Source organism: Chaetura pelagica, unplaced genomic scaffold (genome assembly GCF_000747805.2).
Source record: "Chaetura pelagica isolate M959 unplaced genomic scaffold, ChaPel_1.0 scaffold829, whole genome shotgun sequence".
In the NCBI taxonomy this organism is placed as follows: Eukaryota; Metazoa; Chordata; class Aves; order Apodiformes; family Apodidae; genus Chaetura; species Chaetura pelagica.
The window spans coordinates 38,090-54,679 of NW_009954535.1; the positions used below are offsets into that span (position 1 = coordinate 38,090).

General features: G+C 44.0%; 1 protein-coding gene across 1 annotated transcript in view; it reads left to right on the forward strand.

Annotated features, from left to right (window-relative positions):
* The window catches only part of PLCH1 (phospholipase C, eta 1), a 59,675-nt gene that overhangs the window by 1,251 nt on the left and 41,834 nt on the right, over positions 1 to 16,590 (forward strand). The gene's annotated exons all lie outside the window — the stretch shown is intronic.

Consider the following 16,590-nt stretch of genomic DNA (forward strand, 5'->3'; position numbering starts at 1 on the left):
CAAGGTAATGGGTGTAAATTGGAGCATATAGGAAGTTCAAGGTGAATATCCGAAAATTTTTTTACTGTGAGAGTGACAGAGCACTGGAACAGGCTGCCCAGGGAGGTTGTGGAGTCTCCCTCACTGGAGACATTCAAAACCCACCTGGATGAGTTCCTGTGTGATGTGCTCTGGGTGACCCTGCTCTGGCAGGGGGGTTGGACTAGATGATCTCTCGAGGTCCCTTCCAGCCCCTAAGATTCTATGATTCTATGAAACCGGCGCCTTCTGAGCTGTTAGCGAGGGGGAGTTGAACGTGTCAGGAGAAGATTGACTTCCAAGTACTGGTCAGGTGTTTGTGCAAACGTGGATGTGTAACAGGGATCCCTGGTTAGTCCCATCAACCCCTCACATCTTAGTCTCTTGCCAGTACAGACCACGTGCAGTGATCGTGCTTCAGTGTTGTTGAAATACCCGTCCAATAGCAAAGTTGGGAAATACTCTGAAAGCATTTTGACATAAAATACTGCCCTTTCAGGACCTCTTTTTGTGTGCTTGAAACTTGATCTATCAGCTCGATTAGTGCCCGTGCTCCCAGGCAGGTTTCTCCCTCTGCTGGGCAGCTTTTCCTCCCCAGCTCTTGCTCCTGTCGTGGGGGAGGGACCATCAGGATTCAGGAGCTGGCCTGGCCTGGAATCTTTGTCACTGTGGTTATGTCACTGTCAATGAAGTTAATGGTTTAGTGGGAAAATTAATTATTTGGCAGTTTATGAATCTTCTTAACGAAAGCCTGGTCAGAGATAACACCATTTTCACCTGTACTTTCTTTTTTTGATTGCCCATGGGCACTGTTAGTTCTATCTGGGACATGAGAAGAAAGTTGTTAACTTTTCTGTTAACAGTCTGACAGCAGCATTGTCATATTTAACTCATCAGTGAGTTGCAGCTGGGACATGTGTTACTGGGAAGATGGTTCACATTGGTGAGCCTGTCATCTCCAGACAAAGCTGTTCTGCTTCTCACATGAATCAGAAATTCCTTCCTAGGATTTGCCAGGCTACTCGTGTGATGCCACTGATCTTGGAGGGTTCATGTTCCTTCTGAGTTCTCTCTGACATTGTGGAAGCAGAGAGTTGTCTCCCAGGGCTGCCTTTGCTGAGTGGGAGCACTATTGCATTGTCCTGGTCAATGCCTGCCAGCTCTCTAGCATGAGTGTATAACTGGAGCAGCAACATTTTGGATGCTTATTTGCAGTTTTACTATTCCACTTCAAGTGAAAGTCTGATCCGTGCTCTGTGACTCGAGGTGCATGTTGTTGTAGAGCAGCATGATGTCTTTATCCTGCTAGTGGTGTGAAGGCTGGATAATGATCCATTAGCACAAAGTCCAGTAATCCATGAACAGCTATTGAGTGATGAGTCTGCAAAGTGATAATCATCTCAAGTAGAAGACATAATTAGCAGGAATCCTAGACCAGAAGGATTCTATGGCTTAATTTATTTGCCTTTCATTCAGGACCAGACAGGATTAATTATTTTCCCTGACAGTCCTTCAGGGCTTACCATTTGTCTCTTCAACCTAAGCAAGACACTGACAGTGACAGTTACTTTCATTCTGAGGGTATGGAGAGAGCTGAAGTCCCTGCTGGACAGTGTCAGAGGTGGCAGTTCCCAGCAGTGTGTGACAAGAGAAAGTGTGTGCATGTCCCCAGGAATTAGCATGTTGCTCCTGATGTTTGAGAGAAGCTGGTTTTGTATAGGACTGTGCTGATACATAGGGTTAAGGAGCTGATGGAGCTTTTTAAGGATTGGCTTTTTGTCGATGAGCCTTTTGATCCTGCAGGTCCTGACCAAGGGCAGTGGGATGGGTGGGGGTGAGCAGGCTGAGTGCTCACCCTCCTTCCTTGCACAGCCTTGCACTTAAGGTTGACCCATCCTCCTTGCCTCTCAGACCAAGTGGGACTGAGCAGTGAACAGTGGGCTTTGCACAACTAAGGGGATGCCAGACAACTAAACTGGGACTTGCCTGTGTCTGAGACAATATTGTCTCCAGCAGACTTAAGGAAATTGCCCTTGTTTCAAACTCTTTTACGCTGCTGGGAAATTAGGAAAGAAAATCTAATATGAACTCTGTTAGCAGGGAAGGAACTGTGATCCAGCCCCTTGTGATTTGCTGATACTTCAGTGTTTGGGTAGGACGTGTCCAGCTCTGGTGTCTATTACTTCTAATTTATGCAGTGTTTGAATTATTTTTTTGTATTTATTACTATTATAGTTTCATATTCTGATGTTGAGAGCATGGCTCTTCAAGGGAGCAAGCACACAGAGCTGTTCATAAGCTTATTTTTCTACATTTACAAATGCTAATACCCTGCAATTGTTAAACAGAAAGAAGCTGTGACATGTTTAGCAAATTGCTGATTTTGTCTCTGCAGTTCTGAAAGTAGCTGTTCATACTTCTATTAGTCAGTTGCTTATGACAATTATCTAAAGTTCTCTCAGAAATACAAACCTTTTGTTTAAATTTCCTTTCCGTAATTGTAATTAATTCTCTTTCTTGGTTCTTAATTTTTTCTTCTGGCCTGTCTACCTCTTTCCAGGCCTGTGTCAACAGGGACTTGACCACTGCTGGTAGATATCATGTTAATTCAGTCTTGCTTATGTGATCTAAACTGTGCTCTTCTGTTCAGAGCAACAGGCTAATTCAGTTGCATCAGGCTTGTCTAGATGGTCACACTACAGTGGCACAGTTATTATCTGTGGTTGAACCTGTTGCAGCTCAGGTACAAGCCAGCCAGATAAAAGTATCCTGCTGTATCAGGTGGTGTTGTTAGAGACCACAGGAATGTCTCTGTGGAGACTGCTGGGCTGGAAGCCTCTGCAGGGGCACTTGGTAGGAACTTTGCTGCTCAGCTGTGTTCATTCTGGTGTTTCCTTCACACCCTTCTGGGACCTGTATTAACAATCTGGATAGATGTTATTCCATTTGTTCCCCTCCAGCTGAGGTGTTTAAATGCAAGGAACTCTTGTAGACTGCATAAATAAGAATGCTGAAGCTTGGGTGTTTATTTGAAGTAGTTTAAACATTTTGTGTAAAAAAGATAGGATCCACAAAAACCCCAAACCAACCCACAAAAACCTGCCCCCACAATAACAACCTCCCCCCAAAGAAGCAAGCAACCAAACAAAAACAACTGAAGGAAGGAAAAACAAACAAACAAACCAACCCAAATAACTTAAAGCAGAAGCACCCAATGAGACTGCAGCACTGCAGGTATGCCCTGCTGGCCTGCTCGTGCCTCTGTCTGTGTGCCAAAGAACAGCACCTGAGGGGTGAGCTGTGAATGCTTCTGCTCCCTTGTGGGACACCATCAGCTGCAAGCCAGGAGGTGGGAGAGGACAAAGCATACGAGATTTGGTGGGGGCAGGACAGCACCTTGCTAGTGAAGTGCATTAGTTGAAGGCAATTTTGAGTGTCATGGGATAAAGATGAAGAGATTAGTGCTGCAAGGTCCAGCTCATGCTGTCCGGGGCAACAGTGTTCAAGTGAGGGGAGCCTGGGAACAGGCAGAGAAAAGGATTACAGAAGTGGAAAGGGAATGAGTCTGGTTTGTTAGCTTGGAAAATCAAAGATTGAGAGGGGACGTGACTGCTGACCATAAATGCCTTCTGAAAGGAAAGCTCAGGGAAGAAAAGGGTTATTTGAACTGATGGAGAAAGTGGCACAACAGCAAATTGAAAATAGTCCACATGTTTATTAATAGACACAGGAAAAAGTAAACTACTTTGAGGTGGAGATTGGCAAGTTTTGGAAACATTGTTAAAGCATCCTATCTGTAAATATAATTAGTAGCAAGCAAGATATTGACTAATGTGAATATAAGGCTGTGGATTTAAGTGGTCCCAATTCAATTAGTGTGAACAGCAAATGCAAACTGCAGTGTTTCTATTCCATTCTGGAAACCACTGCTTTACACAGATCAGGCTGCTCTCTGCCACGTTATAATGATGCTAAGAGACACTTGCATGTTGTTAGGCAAGAAAAAAAGAATTGATGCACAACTGTGTGCCTTTCCACAGGGCTTTAACGGGCTTTCTTTGAGTGATGACTGAACATTCACACATGTAATGCTGAAGTATGTGTCAAAATCGCCCAAGGATTTATCATTCTTTGATTATTTTTTTTAGGAAAAACTGCTAATAGCTGCATTTGCAGGATATTAAAATTCTTATCTGTTTATGTCTGAAAATTTTGGGTACAAAAGCAGGGGTTGTTGCAGTCTCTTGTACTCTAGGGAGTCTTATCTGCCTAGAAGGAAAAAATGTCATTTTTTTTCAGTAACAGCAAGATACAGCCCTGTGTGTGCACAGAGAATAACAAACTGAAGACAGATCTGGGTTTAAGCTATTTTAGCAGTTTCTCTAGAATAGAGCAGATAAGCAATTATAATGTTCAGAGTAGCCTTGAGGATTTGATGAACCCACTTTCTTTTCCTTCCTGTTGCAAACAGTCCCAAAATACAAAGTACGTCGTGGCTCTAGGCTTGGAGAAGGATTTTGCATATTTTCTCAGGGTTTTCAAGCTGTAATACTTCAAAGCTGTGGATAACTTTGTGTGTGTTTGCTGGCACTAACAATGTAGGCATGACTGCTGTCAGACCAGACGTCTATCTACTTTGCTGCCAGATGTTTGAGGATATAAGTATAAAGGGGTAAAGCCCCAGTGTGTATATAGTGACCCCTCCCGTGGCACAGGCACCCAGAGCCTGCTGGTGAGCAACCCAAGGACTTTCCCAGCCAGAAGCTGCATCTAGATAATTGCATTTATTCATTGTACATCTGATAGGTGTTTTTTTCCTAAAGTTTTTTGGAATCCACTCGCACTCATGACCATCTGTGGGAATTAACTCCAACATTTATGTTGGTGTAAACCTTCTGCTTGAAGGGAAGCAGTAAGTTCATGCAACCTTGCCATATTCAGGCCACAATGGATTGAGCAGGTTGTGTTGTTCTGTTACTTCACCCTTCAAAGACTATTGACTGGGTGTGCTGAACCCAGGGCCAAGCCTTTAGGGTAGATCTGTATTTCAATTGTGTTAGGCATTTTGGGAACTCTGAAGGTCTGCCTTCTAACATCCTACTGAGGAAATGGTGAAGAACATGATGGTGATAACACATTCTGCCCTTGGGAAAACATCAAGAATGGGAACTTCATTCTAGACCTCAATATTGAGGTCCTGAGCCATCGGTGTGATGCTGCCATGGAGATCAGTGCTTCCACTTCCTTCAGCTGGCACTCTGAGCTAGCTACTCAAACGTTTGTCTGGTGGTGGCATGAAGTACACAGTATTGGTTATTATTTTGCCATGACATCACGCAGTGAGCTGTCTGTTCCATCCACCAGAGAACCTGCAGCAGAACTTGCTGGCTGCCAGTTGGATTCCCACCTGGCTTCTCAGCCTCTTGCTGCAGAAACAGCCAGCTCATCCTTTGAAGGGTTCTTCCAACTTGCCTACTTGGCTACATCCCAAGTCTAGGAGAGGGGAGAGAGACTCAGTCCAAGGCAATGGCTTATTTTGGGAGATCACCTCAAAGGTGTCCCAAGGGTAAGAGGTGCCATTGTGCACCACCTTTAATAGATGAACCCCCTCCTGCTGTCATCCCCAGGTCTGGACAGCTTCACAAGAGGCTGCTCATGGCTGGTGTTTCTGCAGTTCTCCATGAATTTCAGCCTAAGGAGCCCAGCTTTTGTGCAAGTTCTTGTAGGATGTTTTTGCTTCAGTGTTCTTGAACTTTTATGCCAAATGAATGGGAAGATAAAATGAATTATGTTTTTTTACACAGAAATATGGTCTATTTTGGTTATTAGAGCACAAGAGTTTTGGGGGAACAGTATTAAATCTTGGCTGGGTTGCACAGATATGTCAGGCTTGATGTTTCCTGATGGGCAATGCTTTATAATTAGCTCTGCTGAAAGCCTCATGCAAGCCCTACGCTTGAGGCTACAGTGCTAAAGATGCCAGATGTAGGCTGCAGAATTCAGGCTTAAGATATAATAGTCAGCTTCAATTTAAGTTTTATAATGATGCTTGGGAAAGCAGGACAAGTTAATAGAGCAGTATTTTATATTTTGGTTTATATTCTGATTTACAGATCCACAATTCATTCCTTGAGACAACCAGATGTAGCTGAAAATGTGTATGTGAGAAGAACATTAAAGAATTTATTGAAGTTCACATAGATTTAAAAAGTGCTGAAAATGCCTGAAAAAAACCTGCCATTTGGTGCTTCTTTGAATGTGTAATTAACTTTAAAGATCCTGTGTCTATCCTGCTGCATCCTTTGGTGAAAGGCAGAGTTTCATGTGGTGGGGTCTGTCTGAAGTTGGTGTGCAAGATGGTTGAGTTGTAATGTCAAGTGCTTTCCCCCTTCCTCCTTTGTGCATTTGTCAGCTTTCCAGAGAACTGTGTCTCTGTTAATGACAAATTACCAGAGATGATAAAAGCTTTAATCTGATAAAAATGACAAGTTTTTCATGCAGCTAATATTAAGCTTCTTTCATTGCTAGTTGACTTTTCACAAGGAGGTTGTATTACAGTTTAGGGCTAAGATTAAATTTGGATGATTAATATGAAGATGTTGTCATCTGCTTATTTCACTATCTATTTACTGCAAGAGGCAGAAGTTCTCTAATCAGCTTTTCTTCCTCTTTAACATAATTAGTCTTCGTACCAGTTTCCAGCTGTTTTGAGTGAAAAAGGAAAAAACAATGATTTAACTTAGTTAAATAATATTCTTGTTTATTGAAAAATGAATGTTTTTGCAGTAGAGATTGCACTGTTTTGTCTCTGACCAGTAACCTGAGCCTTGAGAGGTGTGGGTTTAGTGTTCAAAAATTTGGCTTCCATTTTTGGCAATTTGGCAAAGCTTGACTTGTTTGGTTATCCATTTTTCTGTGGGAATGTCTGCTGGTTATCCTGTGGGCTAGGGATTGAATGCAAAACCTGGCTTGTCAGTGAAGAGTTGCCATGGTGATTTTTTTTTTTTACTTTTTGGAAGTTGAATAAACCTACAAATATTTTCACAGAATCTTAGGGGTTGGAAGGGACTTCAAAAGATCATCTAGTCTAACCCTTCTGCCAGAGCAGGATCACCTAGAGCACATTTTCATACCCTTTGGGATATTTCTCCTGCACAGAAACATTTGTTTGCAGGAATGTTCTTCCTAAGCCATATAGCATACTCTGATTTCTAAAGCCACATAACATTTCAGCATTTCTGGTTTTAAAGTAGACCTTATTTAGAAGACAAACTAATAAGGAATGTATTAATTATCAGACAAGGTTTCTTACAGAGCAACTTTGGTGTTAAAGATGCTTGTGTATCATTCCTCTCGTAATTAATAGAGTGATAGGAGTGTGGAGTAATTTGTACTTAACACATTAACAAGTGCAATCTGACATATCAATAATTAAACTGTAGAGTGGGGGCAGTTTATTTTTTGTTGTTCAATGGCAACTGGAATGCATCAATTAATTTGAATGTGAATGTATTGATAACAACCTAGAGGCTTCAGAATCATGCCCTGATCCATTAATGTCGTGAACCAAGGTGTGAGCCAGGGGTGGGCAGTGAAGTGGTTCTTCCATTTCCCTTGTTACAACTGCAAGTGACACTTGTCTCTGCAGAGCATGACTTCTGCCATGTCCTGCTGTTCTCAGCAGAGCAGAGGCACTCAAAGTGCTGCAAAGATCCCACAGTGGGTGTTGGGGGTTGTTTCATTTTATTTATTGCTAGATATAGTCAATACATGGCTTGTAGTGTGCTGAGATCTGTCGTGACATGTGGTGACTGTGGGAAGTTTTGCTCTTTGTGTTAGCAACAGCTGAGAAATAATGTTGCAGTAGGCAAAACGTGTCAACTCCACTCCCATCTCACTCAGGTTCTACAGGCATGTAGCACTGTGGGCTTTTGGGGTTTTTTTCTCCTCTTGGTCACAATATCTATCATGTAACTTTTTCCTAGAGCATGCTAGACAAATTCTGTCCTACGGCTGTCACAATCCTTGAGAATAGAGCTGGGGGTTCTTTTGGTGTGCTGATGTAACTGTCACTGTGGAAAAGCCAGCTGAATAGTGCAACAATTAGGAAATACAATAAATCAGAGATGCAAAGCATTATTCTTGGAGCCTACTCGATTCTTGCTGTGCTTTTCCACGCCATGTCCTCCTTGGCTCTGTCATAAGTGCAATTTCTGTAGGTCTGAACATTTCACACCGTTGTTCCACACCGACAGAAACCTCCTGATTCCAGTAGCATGGAGTTGGCTTGAACAAGCACAGTATTTAGTCAGTAACATGGTGATTTTTGCAGCTACTGGGAGAGCTAGTGCTCAGCACCTCGCAGAGACTACTTGTTCTGAGGAAATGAAATGTTCAGTGATGCACAGACTCAACCATTTGTATGCTTTGTGCTCTGACTGGCCTGGCTCTGCAGAATGGCTGTTCACATTCAAGTCAGTGGCAGAGACCAGAGGAGGGGGCACGAAACCTGGGGAAAGAGAAGTGCAGTCCACAGGGATTCTCTGCTCATGCCTCTCAGAATCCCCTGGCTGCAGACGCTGGGAATTTCTTTGGAGTGAAGGTGGTTTTTCTTCTCTCATTCAGCCTGTGTCACTCTCCCATTCTTTACCTGAGGTATCGTAATCCGTTCCTGGCCGGCCTCCCTAGGTGCCAGCAGGATTTCCCCTGCCTTCCCTGTAGAGCACTTCTTCCAGGCTTAATGCCTGGAGCATCTGACTCGAGTGCAGTGCATGCCTGGCTCACACCAAGAGTAGTCGCTGCTCCCGCAGTCCCGCAGCAGCAGCAGCACAGAGCAGATGCTTCCAGCTTCCTTCTCTGGCTGTGCTTTTCTGTTTTGAAGAAAGTTGCCTGGTATTGCCTCTGGATTTGAGCTTTCCTGGCTTTGTGTTATGGATCCTGGAGATTTTTGTTGTTCCTCGTGAAGAGCAGCTCTGGCAACGTTCTCTAAGGATTGCTTTCCAAATGTTGGAGCTCTGGAGACCTGAAGATTAAATTGAGGCTTTCCTGCAGGGGAGATTTCCATGCTACTTGTCAATAATGCATGAGTTTCAAATTTAATGGCAGACCTTGAGGTGTATAAAAATTTAAGTCCAGAAAAAGGTAAGGATGTTTGAGTTTGGAATTGCTGTAGGAAGAGCTCATACATTTCTGGAAGTGCTTATAGAAAGATCAGGTAGCTTTATCCATGATTGACAAGTTATATACCATATTTATGTGGACATTATTAATATGAAATAAATTAATATCTGTGTTCCTGAATATTTGAGAGGAAACCTTGGTATTTTTGTGTTGACTTGAAAGTACATTGCTCCATGAAAACGTGGGGTTTATGTGGGATACTGCTCCTGTGATCTGGACAAACTGCTCTTGTGTGATATCTTAAATTATTACAAATATCTTTGCTTTTTTTTAAAAAAACCCCAACATTCCTGTCTTTCTTAATCTAGTGGTCATTTTGCTGTGGCAAAGCTTTCGATGGAAAAGAGTTTCTGCTTACTGGGTTTTTTCTAGTAGCATTTATGAATTGTATAACATGCAACTGATGTGTGAAATTCTGATCAAACAGCATTGGGTGAGAAAGGTATGTCTTTTCAAGAGTTGGAGGAGGATGAAACAAAAAAGGAAGACATCTTGAATAACTTTCCTCAGTAACTTGTGGCTCATAATGTCTGATTTTGTTCAATTTAAGTCAGTGCTGGATGGAAAGTGGATAAGAGAGTAAATGCTGTAGAGAGAAGGAGAAATCATGGTAGATACTTAATTTTTGTATTTTGCTCATCCTTAATATTATGTGTTTTTAAAGAAAAAACAAATACATTCAGCAAAGAGCTGGGTTGTCAATATTGGGCAGTACAGAATAAATTTTCTAAAACGATTATAATTTAAAAACACGAACTAAAATAAAGTCACCAAAGTAATGGATAATACTTTGAAACATCTTTTTGCCCGTTATGAAGCATTTAAAAAAATTTAGGGGCAGCGTTAGGGGCTGATACATACATACTGATTTTTTTCTTTGTATTTAGCATGAATGATTTTATTTGATAAGTATTTTTTAAGCAGGGGGAAGTTCCTGGAAATAGACACAGCTGTTGTAGAAGAAACTGAGACTATTTTAAGGAGAAGCCAGTTGTTTGTGTGTCCTCTCAGGGAAGGGCCTCCTGTGTTGGAGTTGGTATGCTGCAGTTCCAAACATTGCTTTTATTTTGGAGGCTTTGGTGACACAAGTCTCTCCATTAAGCTTTGATGCATATGGTTAGGTCAAGGAGACCAGGTGTTACTCCATCTGCTTTCTGAGACGCAGGAGGTAATGGATATGTCCCCCTTGAATAATTTACAAGAGTTAGCTTGTCTGAAGGGGGGGTTGAACAGTCCTAGAAGAAAAGCACCAGGCTTAATTTTTGAAGCTCTTGTAAATGTGTGTGTGTGTGATAAACACATTCTGTACAAACACCCCAGATGGTGGTGAAATTCTTTTTGAGGTCATCTTGCAGTCCCTTTTCCTTAGCCAGACATGACAGCAACTGCCAGATTTCTGCTGGTCTTTCCAGCTGGTGTGCTACCACCTCTCTGCCTGGCAGAGGTGGTTCAAGGATGCAGAAGCAGCGGGTCCGTCTTCCTGCCCCTCACGTTCAGGCTTGGCTGCTTTGGTGGCATCACAGCAGGGCAGGTGGGGCGACGGCTGGGCTCGGGGGTGTCCCCAGCTGCCCGAGGGATGACACGGCTCTCTGCAGTTGGTAGAGATGAACAGATTGACCCTCTTGGGCAGCGTGAGAAGGCGGAGTGCCCGACCTCCCGGCGCTGCCGGCCGGTGCACACCTCGGGCTGCCCACACTGATAGCGATCGGGCAGGTGACACCCTTGGCTCAGCCCGCGCACCGGGAGCGCAGCCGAGCGCCCTGCTCCGCCATGGGCACCCGCTGGAAGCAGCAGCTCCGCGCCTGGCAGCGCTTCGGCCGTAAGTCGGGATGTGGGGGAGCTGCCCGCCCTGGGTCGGGGTCTCTGCAGGGGGTCCCTCCGTAGTGGGGCGCTGGGGGTGCTGGGAAGAGAAGGGAACTGCATGGCCTTTAGGGCCCTGTTGGTGCTTCTGTGGGGCTCTCCCACCTTGACATCTGTCCAAGCACCTGTAAAACAATTGTTAAGTAAAGACTCTTGGATAGCAAGTGGTATATAAAGGAATTGGCTCAGAACTACATGGTGTTCTGGGTGGATATGGAAGGTATCAACCTCCTCCTGTGAAGAACTTGGCCTTCCATGGTTTGATGCCAATAATACCTGAAATCTATCACAGCATTATATAGACTTGCAATAAGTTAGCATACGCACATAGGAGCCTTGGAAGGTTTAAGGTCTCTGGCTTGTTTGGTACGTTCTGAGGATGTCACCCTGCCAGCCCCAAAGGAGCTGTGAGGCAGCGCTGGGTCCTCTCCAGCCAGGGCACCGGGGAGGTTTCGGAGGATGCTGGAGCTGGATGCTGATTGCTCCATGAGAGAGAGGTTGTGTCCTTCTGCAGAGCCAAGGGTGCAGTAGGCTAACTAGGAGCCTAGATTATATGCTCCTTAACTACTTCATATTCTTTTTGTGTGTGTGTGTACTATGAATTCAATTTACTGTTGTTTCAAGAACACGGTCATTGTGTGAAACTGAAAGGCTCTTGAAGTCTGCTGGAGAGCCTTTATGAAACTGCATGGCATAAACTAAAACTGTTAAAAGTGGCTCTTCTGTAGATTTGATGAAGACTAAAGTGGTCAGTGGTGTCAGGTGTTGTGGCATGCACCTTGGTGAAACCAGGGACTGGTGAAGGGAGTTGGCTGGAAGAAACGTTCACAGCTTTCTCCAGCTCTGAGCTTACCTGCAAGAGCAAGTGTGTGTGCTTATTTCTCCTCTTTGCCATACGTTTTGAAGTAGTCCCTTAGTAAGCTCATGTCTTTCAGGACAGCCTGTTAGGATGTAGGCAGCATTTTGTGCTGGTGGGTGTGCCTCTTGGATGACTGAAATTAAAGCTAGAGGAAACCATAAATGGGTTTTGTTTGTTTTGGGTGTTTTTTTTTATGAGTGGCAGGAAACCAACCCAGCTGTAGGTGAGGAGGTTTGTGGCTGTTCTGTGTCAGGTTATTGGCATCCTTGGCAGTGTATGAGATAACTGGTTTGGAGGCATTTTCACATATTACCAGTAGAAACATTGATCAGCATGAATCTCAGAAGCACAAAACATCATGATTTTTTGTAATAAAATTATTTTGGTGTTTGAGGCTGTCGATTGATTACATGTCCACAGATGACTCACTGTTGGTGATTTGCAGCAACATAATTGGAGAATAGAACAGATAAACATGTTTCTTCAGCAAAATTAGTATTTCTGAGGAGTGTGAATAAATTAATTTATATCTTCAGTTGCACTGTAGTCTTCATTCATTACTTTTACAGGTTAATTAAGACTGCCTTCAGTTCCACTCTGCTTTTTCCCCTCCTACTCTCTGAGCCCCAGATGTGGATTTATTTGGCAGCCTGAAGGGGAAGTAATGCTGTCACAGCCCCGTGTGAGGAGCACGCTCCAGGTCCTGAGGATTGGATCCCACTTCCACCCACTTCATCCTGCAGCTACAACTGTTCTTGTGCCCTGTGGTTTATTTCCCCCACCAGACTGTGATGCAGTACAGGTGCCAAGGTTGCTGTGACATACTGCTATTTGCTGATGAATTTGCAGACATCAGAATTCACTGTATGTGCTGGAGCTGGGTTGGTTTCTCCTCTGCATGTCTCCTGTGTGGAAGCAGGAGCAGGCTTTATGAAGGGTATTCTGGTGGGGTTTTTCTGGTTTTGTCTGGTTGAAGAAGTTAAGGGAGGAAGGTGTTTAAGATGTGAATGGCTTTTGGGGAGGGGGGAGGCTGAGGGGGAAAGATTGGTGGTGAGAGGTTCTGACCTAGCTCAATATGTTGCATTGGGAATTGTTTCATTGAAGTCCTGGATAGTACATAGAGGATCACAGAACAGGGGTGACATTTAATGCTGCACAGCAGGCAGCCTTAGAGCAAGACATGAAAGTTCTCAGGCTTATGATCCTTCTTCATGTACTGACTGATTTTTAGAGGGCAGATGTGGGATTCTGGAAGAGAAAGAGCTTTTGTCTTACTATGTTCCACTGCAGGCCCTGCATCTAGAGGCATAGCTCCTGGGGTGCCTTTCAGGCTGTTGGTTGCTGTGCAGCCTCAAAGGAGCTCCTGTCTTAGTGCTGAGGAGCACAGGGAGGTGACTCAGCTGAGCCCCTTTGGGTGAGTTCTTGCTGTCCTTTCTGGTACCTGAGCAAAAGCTTGCCTAGCCAGTGGGAGACCTTTAGGTTTACTTTGGAGACATGGCCACAGAACAGTGTCTCCTATTGCTTGTGGGTGGTTGTGGCAGCCTGAGGATGCTGCCCAAAGTGCCACATGTCTCTCTGCTCTAGCCTCTCCTGAATCCTGCTGCTGAGGCTGTCACAGCAGCATAGACAGACCTGTCCACTCATGCTGGTTGGCAGGGGTGGTGGAAACTGCCCTTGTTCATTGCTTCCTGGCTGCTGCTGCTTCCACTTGCTCTGTAGTGTCAAAATTACTGTGTCCGTGCAAACTTGTTAACTGTGTTTGCTTCATAAATTGAAGTCCTTGTTCACTAATGATGTGTCAGTGTGCTTTGGCAGTTGGCCATGTCTGTGGTTAAATGATTGTGTTTTTAAGTGTTGGTAAAGGACTAATTCTGTAGTCTTAATAGAAGATTTAGTCACCAGTGCTCCTGGGTTACAATGGCACCAGAGCTCTCAAAATGAGCAGCTTTGATGCAACCTAGTTCTGAAGGAAGAGGAGGAGGTCTCAGGGACATGGATTATATTTCAGGAACCAGTAGCAATAACCTTCCCATGTAAGCTGTCACAGTCTCTTGGCTCTGTGTTGGCAGGCAGTGGTCTGTCAAAGGTGCTTCCTTATGGACACAACTTGGAGCTGAGGCCCTGAACCCTTGTGACTGCTCAGGACCTCAGTATGCTCCAGCAGCATCAGTGTCCAGCAGGACTGCAGAGAAGCTGCACCTGCTGAATGCTCTTAATCAGTTCATCAGTTGCTTTCCAAAGGGCTGCTTGAATGAAACTTGGGGTAATTTCTTGAAGATAACCATGTGAAGTCCACTGAGCTAGCAGTAGCAAAGTACCCTTGAGCAGAAATGGAAAACCTGCATTATTCATTGTATCTGGGGGCTGCTGTCTCAGATTTCAGTTGCTAGACTGAAGTGGAGATCTCAACAAGGGCATCACAGACCCTGTAAATAAGGCACTGTCTTAAGAAGGCATTTTCTGCATTACACAGTTACTCTGCAGAAGGTGGTCTCACTGTAGGAACCAGGTTTATGAACAAGGATAGTTTGAAGTCATTTGAGATCCCCAAGTGCAAAGGGAGAGCAGGGAGCTCAGTCTGGGAAATGACTCTGGGTGCTCCCATGGCAAGAATAGCTCAGGCTCAGGAGCCAGCTGTGGAGATGGCACCTAGAGAAAACTTGTCACTGTAATATGAAAATGAGTTACGCTGATCATCCTGGAGGCATTAAGGTAGCAATCTCAATATGGCAGGCTGAAACAGCAGCTACTAATGAAATATGTATTACTCATAAATATAACTTCTGGGAGTTACTGTTCTGAAGGTTTGGTGGAGGGGTTTTTTGGTGTTTGATTTTGTGTGGGGTTTTTTTGTTTTGTTTTTGTGTTGGTTTTTTTTTTTAAGAAGAGACAACACCAGACAGATCCCAGACATACAAAAAGTTAATACTATGCTTATTGCTTTTGGGGCTTTATGTTATTGGTTTTGTTTTGTTTCTCCTTGGTATTATGTGTTTTTGTTTTTAAGCGTCACCCCTTTTTTTTTTTTTTTTGCCTGTTATTCAGTGAATTTACAAGGATGATGAATCATCTTTCAGATTTAATTGTTTTAATTGATTGTTGGCCATTCACAGTGGTTTTGAGTAGTCACACTGTTTTGCTGCTTACTCGTTTTGGTTCTCTACTTTCTTGAGAGCTGAAGAGGAATATCTGCACTGTTTGTAGCTGGGCTTTGCAAGGATCAGCACCAGCTTTGGGGTCTCAGGTGTGTGCCACTTGTCTGAGGAGTTCTTGAGATTTGCAGAAGTGTAAGGGATTGTCCATCTCATGTCCATGGACTTCAGAGTTTACGATTAAATCCACTGTAAGAAGCTTAATGTAAAATTCAGAGAGGGGTTGGAAGAGGTGCTGCAAAGGGAGTTAAAATAGGAGATGTGGCAATTCAAACTGGTCCTGACTGGGGCTTTGGGTGCCCCCTGACCTGACTCTGTGGGCTCTGCTCTCCTGGGCTTTTGGCTGTTCTGCTGCAGGACAGCAATCAACACATTGATGACATGAGAGGTAAGCTGTGTGGTGTGCTGGATATTAGTGCTGTTCTCTGGGATTTGGATGAAATGTGCTCTCTGGGGGGCGGGGCAGGGAGCAAATGGCTTTTAATGGTGTTAGCAAAAAGGCAAACTTGCAGCATGCTCATGATGAATAAATGGCTGCAAAGTGGGTTGCTGAGAAGAGTTCAGACAACTGAGAGATTTTTGTGATTGCATCCAGAGTATTCTCACTACTCAAATCATGATAGTTTGTGTACTGTTCTCTGGTTTGGAGGGTTGTGTGCTTTTTTCTTTGCATGTTTTTAGTGCCTGCTTCTGGAAATGTGCATCTCTGCCAATAAAACCTGGACTCCAAGCTGGATCCAGAGATGTGATTCTGGTGATGGGAGCATGCTGTGACTCCTCTGTCACCCACCAACCATCTGCTTGGACAATGCCCTTAACATGCTTTAACTTTTGGTTGGCCCTGAAGTGGTCAGGCAATTGGACTCAATGATTGTTTTACATCCCTCCTAAATGAAAATATCTTGGTCTATTGTACTTCTTATATAAGACCACATTCAGAGTTCAGTTTCTGGAATCTTAGTTTTTTTTAAATCAAAGAACTTAGGGCAATTCCTACAGTGACATTTGGGAGTTCAAATAAAGTAAGATAAACCATGTTTTCCATAGCATGGGAGCAGGTACCCTAGGGTGAGGTGTAGAATCCTGTCCTGGTTCTTGTTTTTAAAGTGAATTCTTGCTGAAACTGCCTAAAGAAGCAAAATACACCTGTTCTTCCAAAACCTGTTTTCCATCAGGCTCTTGATAGTAGAGAGTTTTCTGGCTAGGTAATAGTATTTTCTTGATTAACTAAAACCCAAAATGGAGCAGCAAACAATCTCAAACCTGTTCCTGCTGCTGCTTGCTCCTAGTGCTCCATGATGGAACTGCAGGGCTGGGGAAGCAAACTGGGGCTGAGGGCACAATGAGTGTTGGGAGCTGGAATCACCCAGAAACCCCTCTGCAGTGCTGGGTATTGTGTGTGGTGATGGGGCAGCTGGTGTATCCCCAGCACCCCAGGCCATGTCCTTCAGGTGCCTGCCTGCTGGCTGGGTCTGTGAGGTGACCAGCACTTTCATTTCCTGATGTGTTCTCTGGGGAGGG